This window comes from Vulpes vulpes, chromosome 4 (assembly GCF_048418805.1).
Source record: "Vulpes vulpes isolate BD-2025 chromosome 4, VulVul3, whole genome shotgun sequence".
NCBI lineage: Eukaryota > Metazoa > Chordata > Mammalia > Carnivora > Canidae > Vulpes > Vulpes vulpes.
Genome location: NC_132783.1, coordinates 96,437,556 through 96,462,427, shown reverse-complemented (window position 1 = coordinate 96,462,427; position 24,872 = coordinate 96,437,556). Strand labels below are relative to the sequence as shown.

Here is a 24,872-nt window from a genome sequence, read left to right as displayed (position 1 = left end):
GTATTGGGACCCCTGGGTGGCTCAGTGGTTGAGCGTCTACCTTTGGCTCAGGGTGTGATCCCAGGGTAATGGGATCGAGTCCCACATCAGGCTCCCTGCAAGGAGCCTGTTTCTCCCTCTGCCTGTGTCTCTGCCTCTTTCTGTGTGTCTCTCATGAATAAACAAATAAATAATCTTAAATAAAAGAAAAGAAAAGGAGATGTATTGGTTTAGGTGTAACAGAAAAGTCCCTGTGTATGCGGGTGTCAGACATGGCTTAATCTGGTAAGACATAAAAATTATACCAAAACTTGATGTCATTCTCCACTAAGGTGACCAGCGGTCTTAGTCTGCTGGGGGACTGAGGGCTTCCGGTGATGGGAGACTCTCAGTTTCAAAGTCCCAAGCAGACCAAGACAGGCCGGCACTTAACTCTCTCCACCTCTTGCTTCCATTTCCCTCTGCGCTAGTGCCATCTTTAGGCAAATCCTCTGTGTGGTCTGGCATCGCAAGGCTCCAGTATCTACACAAGTAACGATTCTAGTGGGAAAGAATTTCTCTTTCACGGGGTTTCATCAAACTCTCAGAATTGTGTCTCAGTGGCCTAGCCCGGATGGCAGGGACAATCCCCAAGCCAATTCCCGTGGCCGAGTAAAACTGGAGACACTGACCAGGCACAGGATGCATGCCCACCTCTAGGACTGAGTTTTAGAATCAGCTGTATCAAAATGAGAATGAAAGAGAGATGAGTCCTCAGAGGGAAATCAAGAGGGAAGGGGATGTTGTGGGCAGGCAAAACAATGCCCACTACAAGGGTGATGTGGCAGAAAGAGCACTGGTCACGGTGTCACACAGATTTGAGTTCAAGTCCCAAATCTATCATTTCCATAGTAACCCTGCTGAGCTCCCCAGGGGCAGAGGAGATGGGGGGGGGGGGGGGGGGAGGGGGGAGTGCACAAGCTGATGGCCATTGTAAGGATTAAAAGCACAAGGTATTGGGGCACCTGGTTGGCTCTGTCGGTGGAGCGTGCAACTCTTGATCTCGGGGTTGTAAGCTCAAGCCCCATGTTGGGTACAGAGATTACTTAAAATTAAAATCTTAAAAAAAAAAAAAAGCACAAGGTGTTGAAGGGAACTGGCAAGGAGCAGATGCTTGCCCAATGCTCTTGCTCACCACATTTGCCTGGAAATAAACAGTCTTCACCAGGCATCCCCAGTGGCAGAAACCAAGGACATCTTTCATAATATGTAGTTGAGTAGGAAATGGTTTCTGTCTTAAAGCAAGTGTGATTCTGGAGTTATTTTGAAAGAATTAGCATTCAACACTTCTACTTACCCTGAGATCCTGCAGCAAAAAATGCATAATCTCATTTTTAGAAAAAGTGATCTAAATACATGAGAGAGAATATGAGAACATTGATGTTGATGAGAAGCATTTTACTTTCCTCAGGATGTTTAACTGGACCAGTCCTCTAAAGACAATAAACTGGGGCACCTGGATGGCTCAGGGGTTGAGCGTCTGCCTTTGGCTCAGGTCGTGATCCCGGGGTCCTGGGATTGAGTCCCACATCGGGCTCCCTGCATGGAGTCTGCTTCTCCCTCCTCCTGTGTCTCTGCCCCCCTTCTCTCTCTCTATGTCTAAAATAAATAAATAAATAAATAAATAAATAAATAAATCTTTAAAAAAAAAGAGTGAGGTAATTTTTTAAAGTTATATTCAGGGGATCCCTGGGTGGCTCAGTGGTTTGGTGCCTGCCTTCAGCCCAGGATGTGATCCTGGAGTACCGGAATCGGGTCCCGCGTCGGGCTCCCTGCATGGAACCTGCTTCTCCCTCTGCCTGTGCCTCTGCCTCTGTATCCCTCTCTGTCTCAATGAATAAATAAATAAAATGTTTTTTAAAAAATAAAAATTTAAAAAAAAGACACTAAACTGACTAGTCCTTTAAGCAAGATTTTCAAGCTCAAAACCTGAGAGAGGTATCTGGAGCTAGCCCTGTGAAAACTTTGCAAGGATATTTGTAAAGGATGAAGACTAAATATTCACTTCTTTCCATAATCCATTTTGTATTTGAAATTGTAGTTATTATTGAGGGGAGAGTTAAAAGAAATGCTCTCTCACATCAGAGTTTTTTAAGGCTCTTTGGACATCATCTGACCTACCCTCTACTTTACTATTAGGGAAACCAAGACCACACTTACCTACCAGTACAACAAATGCACCAGGACGATTTACTCTTCAGAGCCTCTTCATATGCTGTTTTCTAGGCTTCTGATATTCATGGACCCCTCCCCCATGAATCTTTCTAATACATTTTGCTCCTTCACAATTCAGGTAAAGGCCACCTCCCCTGAGAACCTTTCCCTGATACCTTTCACCCTAGGTTGGATGAGGTAGCCCGTCACAGTGCACTCAAAGTCACAGTGGACAGTAATCATTGATTTTCTAGTTCTTTCTGTCTATCCCACTCACCACCCTCTCACCCTGAGCTCCTCAGGGGAAGAGACAAGTATTACTCATGGCTGAGTCCTCAGTATGAAACACAGGGCTTGGAATAGACCAAACACCAGTCATGCCTTATTGTCAAAAAGACCAATCTGGCTGGTTCCATTCTGTAAGTATGTGGCAAGTCTCAGTATTTCCACCTTACGAGACAAATTTGGCCCAAATAGGAAAGAAGTAACTGAGCTCAACCACAAAGATGGAATGTGGCATTTTATATTTATCTAACACACACTGCCTTCTGTGCGCTTGGCAAAGGGTATACTGAACACATTTGTTACTTCAAGAAATAAACAGGTGGACAATTTACTAAGCATCCACAGTCAACAATAACAAGGGGAGAAGTGACTCCAGAAAGGGACAAGAAAAAGGTTCAGGAAAGGGCTAGATACTTCTGCCCTGTAGTGTTTCAACAGACAGTAGAGAGAGGAGGTCGTCTCAGTGGAGGGAACAGCATGATCAAAGGGCTGGAGGCAGGCAAGTGGCATTGGATTAGGCATGTTCGCACCAAAATCTCGGCTCTACCACTGGCCATCTGTGGGGTTGGCAGGCAGGTGAGAGATGTGAGTGCAGCAGTCCTGGACCATGTATGGGAAATGCTGTGCAGGGAAGTGACCTGTAGAAAACGGGAAGGTTGGGAGAGCTGTTAAGGAACCATTTCTAGTCTTCTGGTGTTAAGTGAGAGTCAGAGAGGCAGCTCTAAGCTCTCAGGAGAGGTTAGAGACCACCCTCATCCCTTCTCTGGCCTACTCTGGCAATCTAGACTATTGCCTTCGTCCCCTACACTACCACACCATCGATTCCAAGGGCAGGCTGAGATGGGCTCCCACTGCAGCTCCCCCACGCCTTGCATGGCAGCCATGAGGAAAACCTCCCAACATGTCTGAGCTCAATTTATTTATCTGTGGAATGGGGTTGCAAACATCTACCTTGGAACGTAGATAAAAGGACAGGAATCACTGTTCATAAACACTGAGCCATTGGCCTGGCAGGCAGCAGATACCCCATCTACAAAATAATTATTCACCAGCCAGAAGCATGCTAGCAGCTAGTGTGAGAACCATATGGGCAAGTCAAAGTAAATTAATTAAATTGAGTATAAATTGAATCCCTTCCAGTTTGTCCTCAATAGTAATAAATATTCATACTTTTGTAGAATCTCACATTTTTCAAAGTACCTGTCTCAATTTATCTGAACAACAAAGGAACTAAGAGGAGTTTTGCTAGGACTTTCAGAACCGATTTTTTAGTATTTTGGAGACAGTCAGAAGTTCTCCAGAGGGATTTTGGTGGGGGCAATTCTTACTACTCACAAAATAAATGTCTTTTACATCTCTTGAACTGGTTTTTGAGACTTTTATCTTTGCACATGCTGTTCCTTGTGCTTGGAATTCTCTCCCCCACTTCTTCCTTTCCCCGTGAGCCGAGTCCTCGCGCCACACAGTGAGCAGAACTGAATATGCCCAGTCAGGCCCCTAGCTCCACCCCATGTTCACTGTGGGACGTGGCACAGACTGCTGGGCATCTTCTGTCTCCTCATCTGTAAAGTGGTAGTAACAATAGTGTGTATCTCCCATTGTTCTTGGTTTTGTCACCTCACCCTTTCACATTCAAACAGAAACCTTCATTCACTGCCCATTTTTGCCTGCTCGGGTCAAGTGCTACTTGCCCCTTTCAGAATTGTCATGACTCCCAGGCTTGCCTCTGGTGCAGTGTAACTCACACCCTTTGGCCCACCAATTCCGCTTCCAGGAATCTTGAGGACCTATAATCTTAAATGAACTCAAAGAGGTTCATGGCCACACTGTTGATGTTAATTACATTTCCAAATAACCTAAATGTGATGAATGCTACAGGTTGTGACAGTGACTAGGCCTATTATGGTTGTATTTGCTTCACTCACCAAGGCCTGGGTCATGTCTCAGTTGTCTCTAGCCTCAGTAGCTCTGAAAGAGCCTTGAATGAAGTAGCTGCTCCATAAACATTCCTGTTTATGTATTCAGTAAAGATTTATTGGGTGCCTATGATGAGCCAAACACTCTGCTGCATGTTTTATGTGCATTATCTTATTTAATCTCCATCTCCCTCTAGAAGTTACTATTTTTGGCCCCAGTTTAAAAATGAAGAAACAGACTTAAAGAGGTAAAATTGAGCCCAGATCCTCCAGTCTTGACTGCAAGCATTAACCACTGTTCCACTGCTCTTGGTGAATGAGTGAATGAATGAATACCTCTGATGATTTTTGTCTATGTATGAGATAAACAATTGCAAATATGATAACCTTAAATGGAAATCTCTTAATGCTACTTTAAAAGGTCAGAGTCTAGAAATATTATTAATTCAATTCTATAAAGAAAATCGAGTGACTTACCAAGCCACACAGCTAATGAGTAGCAGAGTGTAACAAGAATCAGGTCTCCTGGTTCCTCATCCATATCCCTGCCCACTGCCCTTGTCTCAGCTGGAGTCCAATCACTGCAATTCATTTACAAGACATTGAGAAACTTAAGGGCCAGTCTTAGAAGAAAACGTTGACCAAGAAGAATAGCATGCAGTTGTCTACAAAAAGATTCTTTGTGGAAGGTCTTTGTCAACGAAAAGTCCATTGCCAAGTTTTTCTTATCTGGTATTCTCAGAAAAAATGTGCAAATTCAGTACCACCCAAGACAGAGCAGAGCAGTTATATTTAGTCCATTTCAAACCCTTCCTGTGGTCTGTGAAATGTGAAACATGACTACACTCACTGCTACCCTCACTCCAACTTTATAGATATTCTCTCTTGACTGCCCAAGTATTGCAATACTCTCTTGCTTCAGTTGCCTGATGATCCTGATCTGGTTTTAATGGAAGTAATTTCTAGAAATGTCTCCTTTATGAGAGTGAGGGTCCAAAGTGTCCTCAGCTGCTTCTATGAAGCAAAAACCAACTTGAGAGTAAAGTAAGCCCAGGATCATTTTGATAATAGTAGTAATAATAGGGCTAGGTAAATAGTCCAAATCAGATGAAAGGTCTGCATTTTCCCAATTCCTCAAGAAATTGTTCAGTTCTCCTCTTTACTTGGAGATGTATAAATGCAGCTTATAATGGAACAGAACTTTTAAAATGGAGAATCTCAAATGAGTGTTGACTCAAAGTCACCATTTAACATCGCTATTCAGGAAGGAAAATAAAGATGAAGTTGCCATGGAAACCTCTGTAACACCTGGCATAGCACCTCTGACTCACACAGCTGTATCTTAAAGAAACACAGATATAAACTGATGCTTTTATTCAAACTTGAGGTCAACAGTGTCTTCCTGATACATAATGAGAGGACAATTACTGGCATGCATTTACCTTTTAATAAAGGAGAAGTTTTGAGAGCAACGTAGTCTCCTCAAGTTCGGATGCATTTTTATTTTAAATGTATTCTGTATCCCAACTTGTGAAAACCAATTTCTTCCTCCACAATTATTTCTGTTCCGGGTGTAACATAGGAGAGACCTGTCCCCTCATTCAATCTTTGCAGCCTGCACAAAAGTTGGTATGAGCAACCAGCAACATAAATTTTAAATGTATGGAAGGTGGAATTTTTTCAATATGAACTGAATTTTTCAGTGTGAACTGCAAAGACACCAGAAAGGCCCCCATACTGGAAGTCACAAATCTGGGCGTGACTCCTGGCTTCACCATCAGCTGGGTAATTTTTTTCTTCTCTCCGACTTTCAGTATCCTCATCAACTACATCCATTACCTATGAAAGTACCTACATCACCAGGTGAAGTAGCCATTCCATTAGATCATTAGAGGAGAAACATCTTATTGTAAAGTGTAGGAAGAAAGAGAACTGCCATTTGTTGAGTGACTATGACATGCTAAGCACACAGAAACAAGTTGCTTTTTTTTCAGTGTAAAGTTCAAAACAAACATGAAACAGGGATGAGGCTGTGCAGGTCAACAAGATCAGGTAACACAGGACCTTGAATATCAAACCAAAGTTCATGGACTTTTTGTTATAGGTAACTGAAAACCACTGATGTGTTCTGAGCAGCATAGTTACATGATCAAAACTGGGTCTCTCGGGGGTAATGAGGAGGTAGATGGAGACAAAGGGACTGGAGGGAAAATGGCAGAGAGACTATCACAACAATCCAGGAGAGAGAAGGTTAGATCTGATCAAGGATGGTGGAAGTGGAGGTACCTTTAATGACACCTCTATGAGCAAGATGGCATGATATGGTCTGGATGATGAATCAGTAGATGGATTTATATATCTACTCAAATATATGCTGCTATGGGCTGTGGACCCCCTCCCCCCCCAAAAAAATATATTGAAGTTCTAACCTCAGGAACCTTAGAATATGACCTTATTTGGAAATTGAGTCTTTGCAAAAGTAATCAATTAAAATTAAGTCATACTAAATCAGGGTGCAGTCTAATCCAGTGACTGGTGTCCTAGCACAAAGAAGGAAATTTAGACACAGAGACACACAGGGAAAGTGCCATGTGATGGCACTGGCAGAGATTGGAGTGAAGCATCTACAAGCCAAGGAACACCAAGGATTTCCAGCAACCATCAGAAGCTAGGAGAGAAGAAAGGAAAAATCATCTCCTAGAGCCTTTAGAGAGAGCGTGGCATTATCAATATCTTGATTTTGAACTTCTTGTCTCCAGAACTATGAGACAATAAATTTGTTGTGTTGAGCTGCCAAGTTTGTGGTATATTGTTTTAGGATCCCTAAGAAACTAACACAGAGAGAAAAAGAACTCAGCCATTTTCCAGGAGTTCCGATGCTGTTATAATGATTAGGAAATGTCCTACATAGTGTGTACTAGGTTGTTCCTCCCCTCAGGACCATGGCACCCATTGTCCTCCACCTGGAAATGATGGATACGGAGGGCTCAGAGATGTGTCCCTCTCCAGGAATTGTTCTTAGCTGAAAAGAGCCACTTCACCTGATATCTTATCTTCTTCCTTAATGCTGGCCATAACTGCTGATTGATGGGGAGATCCAAGGACCCTTTGCCTCAGTTGAGGACATCTTTGCAGGGCTATCCCAGTTCCCAAGCTCTTCATGGGATTTCCTGAAGCCACTATTGAACTGCATTGTACCCCATCTTCCCTCTCCACCTGATCCAGCCTCCCTTGCTTCATTACAGATTTGCTCCCAAGAGCATTATCCAGTATACCTCCTGCACACAAACGTCCATCTTCGAGCCTTCCTCTAAGAACCTCAACTTAAGATATCCCAAAAAATTATTTCCAGCCCCACAACTAGAATGCTGGCTATTAGCCAAAGTCTCAGGTTCCTATCTACAGAACCTATAGGGCATCTCTGAACAATAAAATAAAACCAAAATATTCCCTCCACATAGGTAAATTTCCATATAATTTTAAAAATGAAAGCTCTGATGTGAAAATAAATCTGTTCCCACCTGCATTAAGAGAATATTAGACAATTCATACTACATTCCAGTGTAGGGCATGAAGTAGTCTTGCAGGCCATCAGACTTTACCCCCCAAGCCACCACCATTAGCAGATGTCATCATAATTAATTACAGACCCATGGAAAGACTGTGACTCGGGCCAGCCTGAGAAGGTGGAAGGAACTAGAATTTATAATGAAAATCAGTCTAGTGAGAAAGAAAATAGGAAAAAGCTTATTAAAGTTCCAAGAACAAATAGAATTCAAACTGCGGAAGGAACAGAGGGCAGAAAGATATGAGGAAATGTATTAGCTCTATTCATCTGGACTAAGTCACCAAATCTCTTCATCAACAGGAATTCGATTTTAAGGACAACAGGCAAAAGATAAGGAGAAAAGTTAGAGTCAGAACATGGCCTTTTAATTTTAAGGAGTCCAAAAATCTTCATACACACTGTGGACTCAAATCAGTTGTAACTTCAGTTTGCAAAACTATAATTGTCAAAACTGTTTATCAACGGCTTAATATGTCAGAGACTATGCTGAACATGTGCCCGGGATTTACTCACTTATTTCTCAAGAGAAGGCTATAATCAGATTCTTTTTTTTTTTTAAATTGTATTTATCTATGAAAGACACAGAAAGAGGCAGAGACACAGGCAGAGGGAGAAGCAGGCTCCCCGTGGGGAGCCCAATGTAGGACTCGATCCCGGGACCCCAGGATCATGACCTGACAAGAAGGCAGATGCTCAACCACTGAGCCATCCAGGTGCCCCTATAATCTGGTTTCTTTTAATCTTGCGCCCATTTTAGAGTTGGTCAATGAAGCAGAGGAAGGTAAAGTAACTTGCCCAGGATGTTACCTCTTACCCTTTTGGGATTGAAGCTTGGAGCAGCCTGGTTCCTGGGCTCCTGGCAAGGGAACTGGAAAGTGACGACTGGACTGAATTTTATAGGTTTCTGTGGCATTTCCATCTCCCACTTTCCGCTCAGTCAGAAATCTCTCTCTTGGGATTTTTCCTTTTCTCCACATTGTGTTTTTTTTTTAATCTTTTTATGATCTTTTTTTTTTTTTTCCTGTTCTATTCCTCTGTTCCCACCTTCTTACTGGTCTGCTTTTCTCTTTTCTCTCTCTCTCTCCCCTTCTAATTTATCTTGGGCTTTAAGGAAGCCCCTTTCTTCTCTTACTAAGTTAGGAGCCCATTAATTGAGAAATAGATTCTAAAGTCAGATGATGATGAACACATCAGCTTTTTTCTTTTCATAAAAGTGAGGCTGAAGGACATAGCTTAGACCTGGGGACAAGTAGGTTGACAATAATCCCATGAATTGCATGAATCCTCAAAACTGCAGGGTAAAACAAAACAAAACAAAACAAAAACAAAAACTGCAGGGTAAATGATGAGAGGGAGTCTTTCTGGCTAAGCTTACCAAAAAGCAGAGAGCAGATAAATATTGTGACTTCTATGCTGGAAGACAGATCTAAAAAAGCAGAAAGAGAGAAAAAGGCTGTACAGAGCAAAGGGATAAATGTTCTTCTCCAGCCCAGTTCTAGGTAACCACAGTTCTAACTATGCCTCTCCCACTTACGAACCTTGGCTGGTTCCCTTATTCAAGATGAAATCCAAGTGCCCTAGTGAGATATTTGAGGTCCTTCCTCCCTGTCGAGGCCATTAAAGCAATTTACCAATGTTTCTAGTTCCTCCCCTTTTGGGCCTATGCTACTTTCCCACTGTCTTCAAGTTATTCACGGCCATGTGGCTGGCTTTGACCAACAAAATGTGAATGGAAATGCCACAGAAACCTATAAAATTCAGTCCAGTCATCACTTTCCAGTTCCCTTGCCAGGAATGATGATGATCCAGGTGGTAGAGGGTCCGTCACCTTCAGAACAACATAGATAAGACCTTCCCCATGGTGGATCTTTAGCACAGGTAAGAAATAGACATGGGTGTGATTGGCCACCGAGATTTGAAGGCTATTTGTTACTGCGACATGGACTGACCATGCTGATGCATGCGCTTCTGGCCTCCCAGCCACTTTTCCACATGACAGGATTTCTGTACATACCATGGGACGGTTTGGCTCCACGCTTCTGCTCATGTTCATCACTCTTGGTCTTTAATCACATGTCCTCCAACATCCAACCAACCTCCAAAACCTCTTCCAAACCCAGATCAAGTGTCATTTCTTCCATGAAGGCTCTTCTGTCTCCTGGAGGCACAGGTAAATGCCCTCTCCTTTGAGCTCAGCTCAGAAGACATTTCATGAATGAGTGGGGGATGGGGGGGCGGGTGCAGCCTCTGGCCAGAAATGACTTGCCTGCCATCTTTTGCTATGTTAAGGACCCTCAGGCTGTGTCAAGCCCAGAGCCTCTTCTCTTCCATTCTAAATGATGTCACTTCTCCCACAGAGTAAGCAGAAGTGTTGTTAAGCGTGTTGCCACCACACTGTGGGATGCCAGATTTGGCTTTAGCCTAAAGAAGGCACTTGGAAATTTTCTCAAGGCATTCGGCCAATGTGCCAAGCATCTTGCTTTAGAAGCTCAGGGAGGAGCTTAGAAACAGCAACAGGATGGAGAAGAAGAGGCACATGGTGTGACATATGGTGGCAGTGGCACATTGCCAGGGGAATAGGCCATGGGAGTAACTTGGAGACCAGATTACACACCTACAGAGGACCAGGGAGGATCAAAGATGAGCCCGGAGTGTTGTGCCAGGAACCACGGTAGAAGGCGAAGGATGGATAGCCCTCTGTCCAGAGCAGTAGTTCTCAACCCTGACTGCACATCAAAATTACCTGGAGAACTTTTTTAAATGCCAGCACTGAGTATTCCAAACTATTTAGATCAGAATCTCGGAGGGTGGGGTCCAGGCATCAGCATTTCTTCCAGAACTCCCCATGAGACTTGTGTGCAGCCAGGGCTGACAACCACCACGCTTGAGCACAGCTTTTGCTTGATCCCAGGAGACCTCAAGAGGCTGAGAACAAATGTGGCATGAGTTTTTTTCTGCTGCAGTTCTCACATCCTTAGCAATACCTCTATTCTATGAAATGGGAATTTTAAAAAGTCAGGGAGAGATGGGTTAGCATTTGCTGGGTGCCCTCCCTATGCAAGATTTTGATGGAACCTGTCTGACGTACATTGTACATTGCGTTCATTGAATCGCTGCATAAACCCCAGGGAATAGCCGTCTCCACTTCAACATGAGAAAACTGAGGTTTAAAGAAGTGGAATCATGTTCAGACAGCTCACAGCCACAATCAGGTTCAGTTCCAGAGTCCTTTTTCCTCTAGGCCAGTGGTTTCCAAATGATGGAGGTGTTTGAGGTGGGGCAGAAGTCTGACCCCTATCTTAATTGTACATTTTTTTATTTTCAGAGCCATGGCATAGACAAGCACAGACTCCATTGTGCCATATGCCAAACCATAGCGCCTAGACACCTCCTAGTGCTTCGCCATGCGCTTGCACATTGACTCATGTCGATGCAGACCCCTGGGGGGATTCTTCTGCCACCTTTGTATTTACCAGCGAACGTCTGGAAAATGGGTTCACCAATTAGAATGATTAGAATGACTAAAAGTGCTCCTCTTTTAAAAAAAATCAGGCTTGGTTTGGACATATTTGCACTCACATAAAATTGTTCAAGTGAATATATGAGGGCAAAATATGTGCATCCTTGGGTAAATGCTGAATAGACCTGCTCAGGGCAAATGTTGTGAAGGTGTCTCATCAAGGTGTCATCATCTGCCATCAAGCTGCCAAGCAAGATGTGCAACCCCAGATAAATGTTCACATGACACAGTGCATCCATGCCCTTCTAGGGCGATTGTGGGGTTTGCAGCAAGTCTGGGGCCCTCCCCTCCATTGTAAGTTCTTTTGGACAGGTCACGGGGTTGCCAGGCCTCCCACTGCATATAAAGTGTCTGCAATGAAGCTGAAACTCAAAGCTGTGGTCCCAAACACAAGAAGTTAGGCAGCTTTGACATTCATAGGATGGTCATTATTTTAACAATGAAATCATTCTATAAAATACCAAACAATGGGGATTCTAAGTTAACCCAAGTATCTATGCATTGACTTCCTTCACATTGCACACTTGCAGTTCAGAAATGCCAATATGCTGCCCATGATTTGACGTTGAAACAGAAATCGCATAGTACTATTCTTTCAAGATGCTTGATTGGCTTAACCTGACAAATATCCTGAGATGACTCAGTGAACTGTTAAAAGCAAACCTGTGCAGGTGGGTGCTACAGTGGTGGAGTCAGCTGGGCGGGGGGCCTCAGGAGCCTGGGGCTGGAGCCTCCCAGGCCAGCACAAACCAGCTGGGCCCCACAAAGGCCACTGCAGCCCTGAGCGAGGGACACCCCCTACAGCCCAACCCTGTGCCCTTCAGGCAGGTTAGGTTCCGCAGGCACAGGGAAGGCTACATCTGGGCTGCAGGTGCAGTAAAAGGCCCAGGGATCCACGCTGCCCATCTCTGTCACCTCTGAAGCAGAATGTGAAGCTGGGGTTGCATGTTCAGACAACATCCTTATGGATGACAAGTTCCAGATGTCATCGAGGAATTTCATGGATGAGTACTACCAGAACATTGAGCACACAGAAGGGAATCAACCCACCTGCTGTCTACTTTTAACAAATGTATTTCTTTGGTAGAAAAGCAGATTGAAGAAGAGCTGCTGGTGCAGTTGCCCCAAACATGGTGGCCTTCCCAGCAACCCATAGAACCGTGAAGATGACAGGGTTGGGGACATACTTGACACGCTGCTCACATTTACTGAGTTTCAGGCTTTTAAATGCATTCTTCTAGACTACAGAACAGAAGTAGGCCAGGGACAAGACATCTGCAGTGGCTTGGTGGTGACTTTGCTCTGCAAATCATCTCTCATGCCCACTTCACAGAAAAATCTGTTGCCCCAGCTTCCTCTTGCAGACAGTGGTACCCTGGCAGACCTCCCTCACCCACTAGGGCTGTAAGAGGTTTCAGTTACTGTTGACAGGAGAATCCATGGTGTAAAAGCTGACTCTGCCTGCAGCTCTTCATTAAAGTTAACTATTGAGTCAAACAGAAAATGACCTGCCCCCAAAACACCTTGTATTCAATACTCTCCCCCAGGGTAGAACCCACTCTCGGCTGCTTCTGAGTCAGACTTCTAGAGAAAGCTGATGTTGAGCATTCTCCCCGTGGGTCCCCTCCAACAGCACACATGTCCATGTGTCAGAAATATGGAATAACCCATCATCACGAACCCACTTTGTCCCAAAGACCACAGCAGGCATGACTCACATTTTCTCCACGCCCCCAGCGCTTGCACTTGGGTCAGAGTTGCAGTACTTTGGACTGAGTGGTCCAGCTGGGTGAGGATGGCGTGGGAGTGATTCTCTGGGGTGACTCAGACCAGCTGCCCATCCCCCACCGCCCTTGTGAGATTCTGAAGCCCCAATTATTCTGCTAGTCTTGGCTGCAGGGAACCAACTGAGAGAGATGCCCTCTACTGATAAAATCCAGCCTAACACTGTGTCTGCAACCCTCTTCCTGCGTCTCCTACCCATCTCCAGGTAGCCTCCTATACCTAGAAGCCTCTCTAAAGCATTGCTTTTCAAAACAATACTTTTTACTGATGAATATTCAGGTTAACCTAGCAGATCTAACTTTGGAATTTCTTTGATTACTCCTCTAAAGATCCAAGTATTATCTACTGTGTGCTTTTTGGTTGTTAGTGCTATGAAATCAAAACTCTTTTCTGCACTGGCTTCCCTCTTTTACCGGCAGCAGCGAATGGGCATGGTGCGCTGGAAGCAGACTAAAACGTCCTCCGACCTATCACCTGTTAGATGTGTTTGGGCAGCTTTGCTTGAAATCCTCTCTGCATAACTGAGTTTGTTATGCAGAGAGGATGGGTGTGTTTGGTTTAAAAAGCAAAGATGAGTGGGGGCCTGGATGGCTCAGGAAGTCAAGCGTCTGACTCTTGATATCTGCTCAGGTCATGATCTCAGGGTTGTGGGATCATGCACTGCATCAGGCTCCGCGCTCCGTGGGGAGTCTGCTCAAGATTCTCTCCCTCTCCCTCTTTCTCTGCCCTTCCCCTGCTTCTGAAATAAATAAATAAATAAATAGATAAATAAATAAATAAATAAATCTTTTAAAAAACAAACAAAACATGGGAGACCTGGGTGGCTCAGTGGTTGAGCATCTGTCTTTGGCTCTCAGGTAGTGATTCTGGAGTCCTGGGATCAGGTCCCACACTGGGCTCCCTGCATGGAGCTTGCTTCTCCCTCTGCCTATGTCTCTGCCTCTCTCTTTTTCTCTCATGAATAAAAGAATAAAATCTTTAAAAACAAAAACAAAGATGAGCTTAATCCTTCTTTCTTTTCAAAACCTCCTCTGTCAAATTGATGTTGCACTAGTCTGCACGAGTAGGAGGCAGTACAGCTTTCTGGCCATCCGTCTGGCTTTGCTTTAGTACAATGTTCCATAGAACATTACTGATGAAAATATGTATGTCACATTTCTAGAAAAAGGAAAAACATCATAGATAAAAAAATTTTTTTAAGTCTACCGTTTGTAGCTACCTCTCTGTACGAATTAAAACTCTCTTCACATTGAACAACTAAACTATAGAACAAAATATGGCACTAGATGCAATGCTCAGGTTACTACATGATAGCCATTCACAAGTCCAAATTTCAAGTTGTGAATTCACTGACACTGCCTTGCTGTCCTATTGACTGACTTTAGCATAAGCAATTGTTATCATTTGAAATTGTAAGATAAATTTGAGCTACCAAAGTACCACCTGTGTATTTTCTATTGAGCATTTTATCCATAGGAGTTCTCATTTTCTTTAAAGAGTGTTGAAAATTTAAATATCACTACCCTGTGTTTGGCTATTCCCCCCCTAAAAAAATATTAACTAATGAGAATTGAAACTACCCTATGTAAATAAAAATAAAGAATGTATTAAGCAGTTTGATTACGAACGTCCATCGCTGCCTGTGCGTGAGTGCATGTGTGTATGTGTGTGCGCGTGCATGCTCGGATTCACATGTGTCCATTCATGGGCACATGTGCACTGCATACACTCATCAGATTATCAATCCTGTTTTAATACAACCGAACTCTTTCCAATGGGATGTTGCTAAAGTGAAGCACATAATGCAGGGGAGCCTGGGGTGCTGCCAAAGCTCTAGTTCTGACCCCGTTCCTTTGCCTGATTCTGGCATCCTCTGAGCCACTTCTTCTGCATCCCATCTGGTTCACATCCCAGGCAAACCACCATATCTACACTGTGAACCCAGAGTTAGGGGCAGGATCTATCCTATGTGGCCCCCAACACTTCTGACCCAAACATCTAGGAGAAGAACATCTCGAACATCTGGTCCTGCTATGTATTTGTGCCCTCAAACAAATCACTTCACCTCTCTAAGCTCAACTCAGAGAAAAATGAAGAGAAGGCTCCGCACTTTGCAAAGCTATTGTGCCCATTGAATGAATTTTGGAAGCAATGTGCTGGAATTTAGAATTGCCTGATAACTGTGTTCTATTCAAAAGTGTGTTGAAACTTTTTTCAATCTCAGCTTTTTTCCTCAAGCATGGTCAAATCTGTTGATGCATTTTGCACCCTCTTCAAAGTTTCCACTTTCTATCTTAAAAGGCAAATAGAGGGGCAGCCTGGGTGGCTCAGCGGTTTAGCGCCACCTTCGGCTCAGGGCTTGATCCTGGAGAGCCGGGATCGAGTCCCACGTCGGGCTCCCTGCATGGGGCGTGCTTCTCCCTCTTCCTCTCTCTCTCTCTGTGTCTCTCATGAATAAATAAATAAAATCATTTTTTATTTATTTATTCATGAGAGAGAGAGAGAGAGAGGCAGAGACACAGGCAGACAGAGAAGCAGGCTGCATGCAAGGAGCCTGATGTGGGACTCGAACCTGGGAATCCAGGATCAGACCTTGAGCCAAAGGCAGGCATTCAACTGCTGAGCCACCCAGGCGTCCCAGTAAATAAAATCTTAAAAAAAAAAAAAAAGGGCAAATAGAAACATCCCATGATTTCTTACTAAATATTTTTTAATTTCTTTCTTGACCCATACCATTATCTAATGTCTGTTCTTGATGCAACATATAAAGCACATGGTATTTTTCCACCTAAAAGAGTAAGTTGGAAGTAGTTTTCAGCCTTTCTTTAAATTTTTTTTTTAATTTTTATTTATTTATGATAGTCACAGAGAGACAGAGAGAGAGGCAGAGACATAGGCAGAGGGAGAAACAGGCTCCATGCACCGGGAGCCTGATGTGGGATTCGATCCTGGGTCTCCAGGATCGCGCCCTGGGCCAAAGGCAAGTGCCAAACCACTGCGCCACCCAGGGATCCCTTTTTTTTAAATTTTTTTTTAAACTTTTATTTATTTAAGTTTTCAGCCTTTCAACCTGCATTCTCCTTCTTACACTCTTTAATGAATCCTTTGAAATTAACATTTTCTTTTTCTCTCCCTTTTCACATTCTTACCTTTCAACTTGGACACACACTTAAGCAAGTTACAAAGTCCATGTCATGCCAAGAGATGGAAATTTGAGTAGGAAAGTGTGTGATTGAAAGTCAGAGGTTCACTTCACCACCTGTTTGCTGTGTCCCATGAGCAAGTCACCTCACCCTCTCTCAACAAAGTGAGGAAATCCCTTACCTCCAAGGGGTGGCATGAGGAGCCAAGGGCATTCTGGAGCAAAAACGAAGTTTGGAAACTGTAATGTTCTAAACACGTGCTCTTCTGCATTTACTAATGTCCCTGGAAGGCCAGAATAGGCAGAGAAAAACAGGTTTTACTAAGAAGCACAATACAGGAAAGGCAGGGCCTGCGCCCCCATGGGTATTTATAGGCCTACCTTTAAGGACGAAGCCTTGGCACAACTACAGAGCCAACACACATGCTAACGTCACACCCAACATCTCTCCAGCCTGCAGATCTTTGTGGAGAAGCAGTTTACGTGGCAACCAGTTGGGAGGGAGACCCAGTGGCTGCCACGCAAGAATTTCATTCCACATGCTTTCTGAGCTCCGGCTCTTGACCCATCTCTGGGTCTGGCACCGAGCTACAGGGTGGCAAAAGACACAGATACTCAGTCATTTCACAACCTCTTTGTGGAGCACGTCTATGTGCCAAGCACCCTTCCAGGTGCCAGGGACACAGCAGAGAATAAAGGAAACAGGACCCTGCTCTCATGAAGCTTATGTTTTCCAACAGGGACATTAATGGTAAAGGGGGAAATTTTTTTTTAAGATTTTATTTATTTATTCATGAGAGACACAGAGAGAGGAGGCAGAGAAGCAGGTTTCGTGCAGGGAGCCCGATGTGGGACTTGATCCTGGGACTCCAGGATCACGACCTGGGCTGAAGGGAGGTGCTTAACTGCTGAGCCACCGGAGAGTCCCAAGGGGAAAATATTTTAAAGATAACTTTCAAAATTGGAAAATGCTATGAAGAAAATCAGATGGGATGAGATGGGATAGGATGAGCAGGGATGGGTTGCCTTGGGAGATGACATTTCAAGACGAGTATGAGGATGGAAATGAGCTAGTGACTATTGAGTTTGTCTGGAAGACTAGATGTGGGCAAAGAATCCACCTTCTCTAAGCACTGCTCTGTGCCAGGCATGGTGCTGTGTTAATACCTCTCCACTTACTCAATCTTCACAGACCACCATGGCAGTAAGTGCACTGACTCTGGTCACCAGTACAACAGGCAACAGATGGCACATGAGTACTCTAATAAAAATAGAATGAATGGGAGCATGGATAAATGAGAGAGAATTTACTGGTCTCATCTTCTAAATAAGGAAACCAAGTCTCTGAGAGATTGTTTCCCAAGGCCACACAGTTACACGTGGCAGAGCTCAAGTAGCTGATCCTGGGCCTGTTTCCAAAACATCTGATTTTTAAAAGTCATTTTTAAAAATTAGTATTCATATACTAATATTTTGTTTAGGACTATTTCCATTTATGTTTATAAAGTGAGGCCAGCCAGCCTGCAGTTTTCCTTTCTCAAACTGCTTTTTCAGTTTGATATCAAGGTCATTCCAGGCTCATAAGATGCACTGATTTGCTCTCCCTATTTTACTGCACTCCTGAAGTTATTGTTCAAAATAGAGACGGTTGAATATTTGGTACAGCTTACTCATAGAACCCTTCTATCCAAACCGCTGCTCATCGAGGATGGGGGTAGTTTTGCAATCACTAATGTATGAGTGTGTGACCCTTCTGGGTCACGTTCTATGCTTCGAGTTGGAGACACACAAATGAAAAATCAAGCTTCTTTCTGGATCCAATTTTGAAACAGTTATCTGTTTATTAAGCTAATATTTCCTGAACTTCATCTCTTACATATCAGGCATTCTCCTAGGTTGCAGGGATATAGCAATGAATAAAAGAGAAACAGTCCTGGCCATGGGAAGGCTATAGAAGGATTGACATGAGCTCTCTACACATTGCTGGCTGATGGAAAAAAACTATTCACGTGTTCAAGAGATACCAAAAAAGCACAGCAGAAAGTAAAAAACTAGAGAAACTTGAGAACTGCCCGCAACTCTGAGTGCATTCCCCAACCAACACACAGGTACCAATCAGCATAGACTGGGAGCTTAGGGTCTGGGGTATTTGAGCACAACCTGTACCCAAATCATTGACCACTCAGTGATGCAGACACAGGCATGCCCCTGGAAAGCAAGACTAATACATAAAACCAAGAACAGAAAGTAGTAGTGGCTGCCTGTTGCAGGATAGAGATGGATTCCATAGCCCTGGATTCCCATTTCAGGGAAATTACTTTTTAAAAATTAACCACTCTCCAGAAAACAAAACATAATCTAGAGTCATGCAATATTTTATCTAAAGTGTTTCATTTCCACCAGATACTGAGACATGCAAAGAACTGCAGGAGCTTTCTTTAGATATATTTACCAAACCAAAACATCAAAAAGGCAATTATAAATAAGATTCACAGAATTTAATGAAACTATGTACAAAAAATACATACGATGGTAGTGGCTCAGCAAATGAAGAACCCCAACAGAAAAATAAAAAATTACCCAAAAATGGTACAATAACTGAAAAAAGAAAAGAAAAATACAACAAACCTATTCCGATACTTTAGACAGAAATTTATAGTTAAAAATATAGAGAAAGAAAAATACATCAAAAATCAATAATATAAGGTTCTACCTCAAGAAGCTAGAAAAGGAAGAATAAACAAAAAAAGTAACTAGTAACTAGAAGAGCAATAAACTAGAAATCAACTAGAAAAATAGTCAATAACCTAGAAAAAAGAAGAGGACATCAATGAAACCAAACATCAGTTCTTCATAAAGATCAACAAAATGGATGCACTTTTAGCCAGAATGACTAAGAAAAAAAATTTTTTTTAAAGACTTAATTGCCAGTCAGAAATGAAGAAAGGAAAATCAACTTTATGCCAACCAATGTGGCTTAGATGAAATGAGCACAGTCTTAGATAGACACAAATTATCCAAAGTCTCTCAGGAAGGAATCAAATATCTGAATAGAAATATATTAAGTCAATAAATTCAATTTGCAATTAAAAATCTTCCCACATAGAAAAGCCCAGGCCCAGATAGCTTGTCTCTTGAATTCTATCAATCATTTAAAGAAGAAAACACTATACAAACTCTTTCTGAAAATAGACAAGAGAGGTAAACTTCATCATTCATCTAATGAGTGTTACCTTAATACCAAAGCAAAACAAAGACAATTACAGATCAATCTCTCAGGAGCACAAGATACAAAAAAATCTTAATGAAATATTGGCACATGGAATCCAGCAACACAACAAAAAAGGCTATTTTTACAGATCTGTGTTTCCTCCCTGCCTACAGACCTAGCAGGACTGTCAATATTGACCACCTGAGACTTCATGACTTCATCTAGCAGCCCCACCGCTGATCTGTCATAGTCTCATGATACAAGCACTCACTTTACCTGTGCACACTCATGGGCTTCTTACTATCAGCACCTGCACCTACAATGCAACCTTCTGCTGGTCCTACATGTGGGCTGCAGAGCCATGGGAAACACGCCCTTGGAGGCTTCCCTCAAGCATTCATGGACAAGAACTGGTGATCAATACTCCTGCTTTCTTGCCTTTGGACCGAGACAACTCTGCAGCATGTCTACAGTTCCTCGGAGTGACTCGCGGGCTTGTCCCTCAGCAACAGACAATGGTAACCAGCTCATAAATGCACCCTCATACATGAGCTTCTTTCCCTCCTCTGCCTCACTTCTCCACTTCCCTACTGGGATTTGCTGGGGCCACTTCCCCAAAATCATGTGTACTCAAATCCTTGTCTCTGGCCCTCCTTCCAAGACGCTCCTTCCCTGACCACTCCTTCCCATCCGCTTTGGTACAAGCTGAGAACAGAGCAGGAAAGCCTCTCCCAATTTTTAATGAAGTTGTTTGGCTTGGAGCCAGAAAGACAGATGGCACCTCAGATTATAACTGACTTTCCCAGGAAGGGCTTGCAAAAAGAAAAATTAATTTGGGTAGAGAAAAGGGAAAACCAGCCACAGAAGGAACTGGGTTGCCCTGGGCATCTAGGCTTTTGTATCTCATTAAGTGGAGCTGATGTGGTAATTGTGGAAATCCACTCTAATCATTGTCTTCATTATACCAATGGTGCTGACTGCACACAGCAAGTGTAGTAATGTTAGGAAACTTGCCCCCATTCCCTTGGCATTTACCTGGGTGGAACAATAGTATTCCCTGCACAAAGCAGTCTACACTCCTACCCCCACCCCAAGGCCTGGCTGCCCAATTTTGTGCATGATTGCCCTCTATCCAAGGAGAAACACAGGATGAGAAGATCCAAGAATATGAGTTCATTCTGGTATCTCTCTTTTAAACAAACCCATATGCCATGTGAATAAATACTGCAAAGGTATGAAAACTCAAGTCCTGTTGGGTTTCCCTAGACCTCCTTTCACCAGATTCACTCTTTGTCATTTACTTCTTTAACAAATATTTATTGTGCACTGACTACTCACGATTGCTGTGACAAAATCTAGTTGATACACCCTGAGTGATCACCCCATTGGGTCACACCTGAGTATAGTGCCCTCCCCATCAAGTACAGAAGAACCCATGACTTGCTTCTAACCAACAGGACATGGCAAAGGCAACAGGATCACTTGTGTGATTATAAAAGATGTCGTTTTAGCAGACTGGGTGGGAGAGACCCTCCCTAAATGATGCTGGAGAAGTAAGCTGCCGTGTTGTGAAAGTGATCCATGTGGCCGCAAGCTGAGTACAGCCTCAAGGGAACATAGTGGCTTCTGGAAGCTGAGCGTGCTGGGGTCCCTCAAGAGGACACAGGTGGGTTTTCTTCTCATCAGTCTTTGATTTCATAACACATTATTCTGAATCTCTAGTGGGTCAGCATCCCCATGGCCATGGCCCTGCCCTGGATCAAGCCACTTCATCATTCACCTGGTCATGATGCCAGGCTCCTAACTGGTCCCTACTTCCAGTTTATGTCCTGCATTGCTACAGAATGAGTTTTCTAGGCCCAGGTTTGATCACATTGTGTGTCTTGTTAGCTACTTACATTATTCTTTTTTGTTTTTTTTGTCTTTATATCAAACCCAAAACTCTTATCTCTAAAGATACTTGAGACTTTACAACTTAACACATTTAGCTTCATCTTCTGTCACCTGCTTCTTCCAACCCTGGAGCATTGAGACCTACATTTGCCCTACCCATACACAAATCTACTCCCTTTTTTTTTTTTTCTTTCTTTCTTTCTTTCTTTCTTTCTTTCTTTCTTTCTTTCTTTCTTTTTCTTCTTCTTCTTCTTCTTCTTCCTTCCTTCCTTTCTTTCTTTCTTTCTTTTTTCCTCTCTCTTTTCTTTTTAACTGTTTATAAACATTTGGAATTTTATTTTTTTAAAAAAAATCAGAAACATGAACATTGTTACAGTTAGAGGCCCTTTTGGTTCTCCACTGAGCATGCTTACAAGGGGTTCCCATTGTTTAGTCTTTAAACAACCATCTTTAAAAGAAGGGAAAAAAAACCTCAGCACACTACCATTTAACTTGTTTTAATGTTTCTTCACAAATGGTGAAAAATACTGAAGTATGTGGGAACCAAGGAATTTAACAAAAATCCCCTACCCCTGGACAAGCAGAGTAGGACTAACTCCATTTTGTGCTACACCCACCATCTCATGTATGACCCCCACATGACCTGCTTATTGCTTAGGGCGCTGCCCCACCCTAGTTGAGCCGCTGAGCACACCCTTACCGGAAACCGGCTCATATAGGAATGCGGAACCCCTATCCACCAAAGAATGTAAACCCCGCCTTTTGCCCGCCAAACATGCGCTCCAATTCTGACCAGAGTGATAGGCCAGTTCAAATGGTCACTATACGGTGAATCATGATTCAATTGGCCACCTGCGTGTGGACCGACAAGACTGCAACTTTCTGTGTGTGTTACAATCCCATTGCCACGGGCCCCTATAAAATTGCTACGCCTCTTAACCTCGGGCCCGAGTCCCTGCTCCGCTGTGTGGGGTATACTTGGACCCAAGCTCGAGCTTGTAAATAAACCCTCCTGTGCTTGCTTCGGTGTGGGCTCATTGGTGGTTTCTCAGATTCGCAATCTTGGGCACAACAAAGTACAGACAAGGAATAATCATAATGTTGTGGCCAACATTATAAATATGGAATTATAAATTTAAAACATGTTCTGGTTTAAAAAATAAATCTGGTAGTCAATGCAGCTCTGCGGGGTCTCTGCATCTAGTAGAGCCGGTCTCTGCGCTTCTGACAGTGCTCGCCTTTATCCATTTTTCCAGGTCCTCCACACCCACTCTTCTTCCTCCCATCTGTTCCATCAAAGGTCCAGGGTGCCCACCAAGACCGTCTCATCTTCTTCCGTCAAAGCCACCTGGGTCCATGCCCCAGCCACCACAGAAGCCCCCTCTGTCTCCACTGCGGCCACCTCTGAACATCCCACCGAGACCACCACAGTCCATGAGGCCACCTCTTCTTCCCTGCATGCCACCAGGGCCGCCTCTACTCCCTTTTTCTAGTAACACCTTATTCTATTATATTTATATGCCTTTATTAAACACAATTTTGGTCATTTTTTGATGATTTGGGGAACAAATGATTTGCATTATCTCTTTTAATTTTCATAACACTCCTTTGAGGTTGAAAAAACACCATCTTCCATGAGAGGATACCCAGGCTCAGGGGACTGAAGTGACTCATCCATGGCTGCTCAGCCAGTAAGCATCAGATCCGGTATTCAAACGCAAACCAGTTTAACTCTAAAACCTAAACTCTTAGCCACCATGCTAAACTGCTTTTCAGGTCTCCATACTTATTGTGCTCTGTCCAGAATTCCCAGTCTCGGCCCCCTAACTCTTACCTCTTCCATCTGGCAAACTTCTCAACTTTGAAGCTCAGCTCAAACATCAACGTGGACAGAGCTTTTCTGTTCACCACGAGGCACTTGTGTATCATCCTCCCTCAATCCACTGGGCTTCCCATTGTAAGAACACCTACCCTACATCCATATGGTTCCTCCTCCCCTGACTGGACCTTGACTAATATGTTGTCCATCATCCTATCAATACAGAAAGCAGTTACAGCCATGATATTTCTCTATGGGCTTTGGAAAATTGGCCACTGGAACTACCAATTAGGCCACAGATGTTACAAAAGCAACCAAGATCTCAAGCAACTTAACACCTAAGTCCTCTCTCTTGACTGAAAACAAGAGGTCAAATGCATACAAGTTACATAAATCTGACATGTCAACTCAAGAGAGACAAAGACTGTAAAGTGATCGGAGTGCATGTCATCCCCTGGAATGCCGTGTCATGTGGATAAAGAGTCAGGGGGCTTAACAGTGCCCAAATCCTGCAGGGAACAAAGATTAGGAAATGCCAGTCAAACCAGATGACTCTACCCAACCTCCTCTTAAAGGAGGATCCCAGTCCTGCTTTCCAAATTCCAAAAGCATATTTCTCAATAGAGATACTGAAGGGAGAGACAGCAAGTGAAAAAGCTCTAGTCCTGAAGAGAGATAAAAATGCCCTTTCACAGGGCACTTGGAGTATGAGTTTACATTCCTGTTTACTCATATACTAATTTCACTCCCAACCTTGTAGTGGGAGTACCCATCTCCATCGTCTTCACACCTCCATCCTGTTGAATAGAAGGGTGTCCACTTAAGTTGGTTTTGACAATGAAATATGGGCAGGAGTAATATTTGTCACTTCAGGCAGAAGTTCTAAGAACCTAGCATGATTGCCTGTATCTCTTTTCCCCTCTGCCACAAAACAGGAACTGTCCCTTCCATAGGCTGCTCCATTAGTGGGTATCAGAGTGAGGATGCAGCTAACCCAGGATGAATATGTTGCAGGGGCAGGCAATGAAACTTTCTCATGGCAAGCCACTGAGATTTATAAGTCATCTATTATGCGCCGCACACCCAGCCTGTTCTACTAACAAATAAATCTGTTCTGAAGTGGGATCCCTTCTACAAAACCTAAAATACTCAGCATCAACACTGCAAGGATGACAATTTGTGTAATTCAGTGGTGAAACAATTGGTCAAAACGGTTACCTGCCATAACTTGGAAGACAGGGAATAGCCCCAAGGAGCTGTGACTTTAAACTAAAAAGGAGGCAGATGGAATTTCAGCAGTGTGCCTTGATGAGTCTTTGTAGCAAGTAATAAAATACTCCAAAAAATAAATGAGATCACAAAGAATCAGCCAACTTTTTGTCAAGACTGACCCATGACAAAAAGACCAGAAACTCAAGACCTTATATATTTTTGAAGAGCTGCTCCTTCTCAAATCCAAACAGAACAAGACAAAGCTGAGGTCTTTGAGCAGCTAAGGCTGATGAAAACATAGCCTCTGGGGAGGGCCAGCCCAAGAACAGAGCCAGAACAGCTTCCTGTG

The 24,872-nt window shown here is 43.4% G+C and overlaps 1 long non-coding RNA gene across 2 annotated transcripts in view; it reads right to left on the bottom strand.

The window, feature by feature from the left end:
• LOC140598641 (uncharacterized) overlaps positions 1–24,872 on the bottom strand; it is a 44,765-nt gene that overhangs the window by 9,432 nt on the left and 10,461 nt on the right. Inside the window, exon 3 of one of the 2 annotated variants that reach the window (XR_012001170.1) lies at positions 4,857–4,954. The exons of the other annotated variant lie outside the window; for it this stretch is intronic. This is a non-coding gene — a long non-coding RNA (uncharacterized lncRNA). Of the gene's footprint in view, positions 1–4,856; positions 4,955–24,872 lie in introns of those variants that run through there. 2 annotated transcript variants of the gene reach the window in all.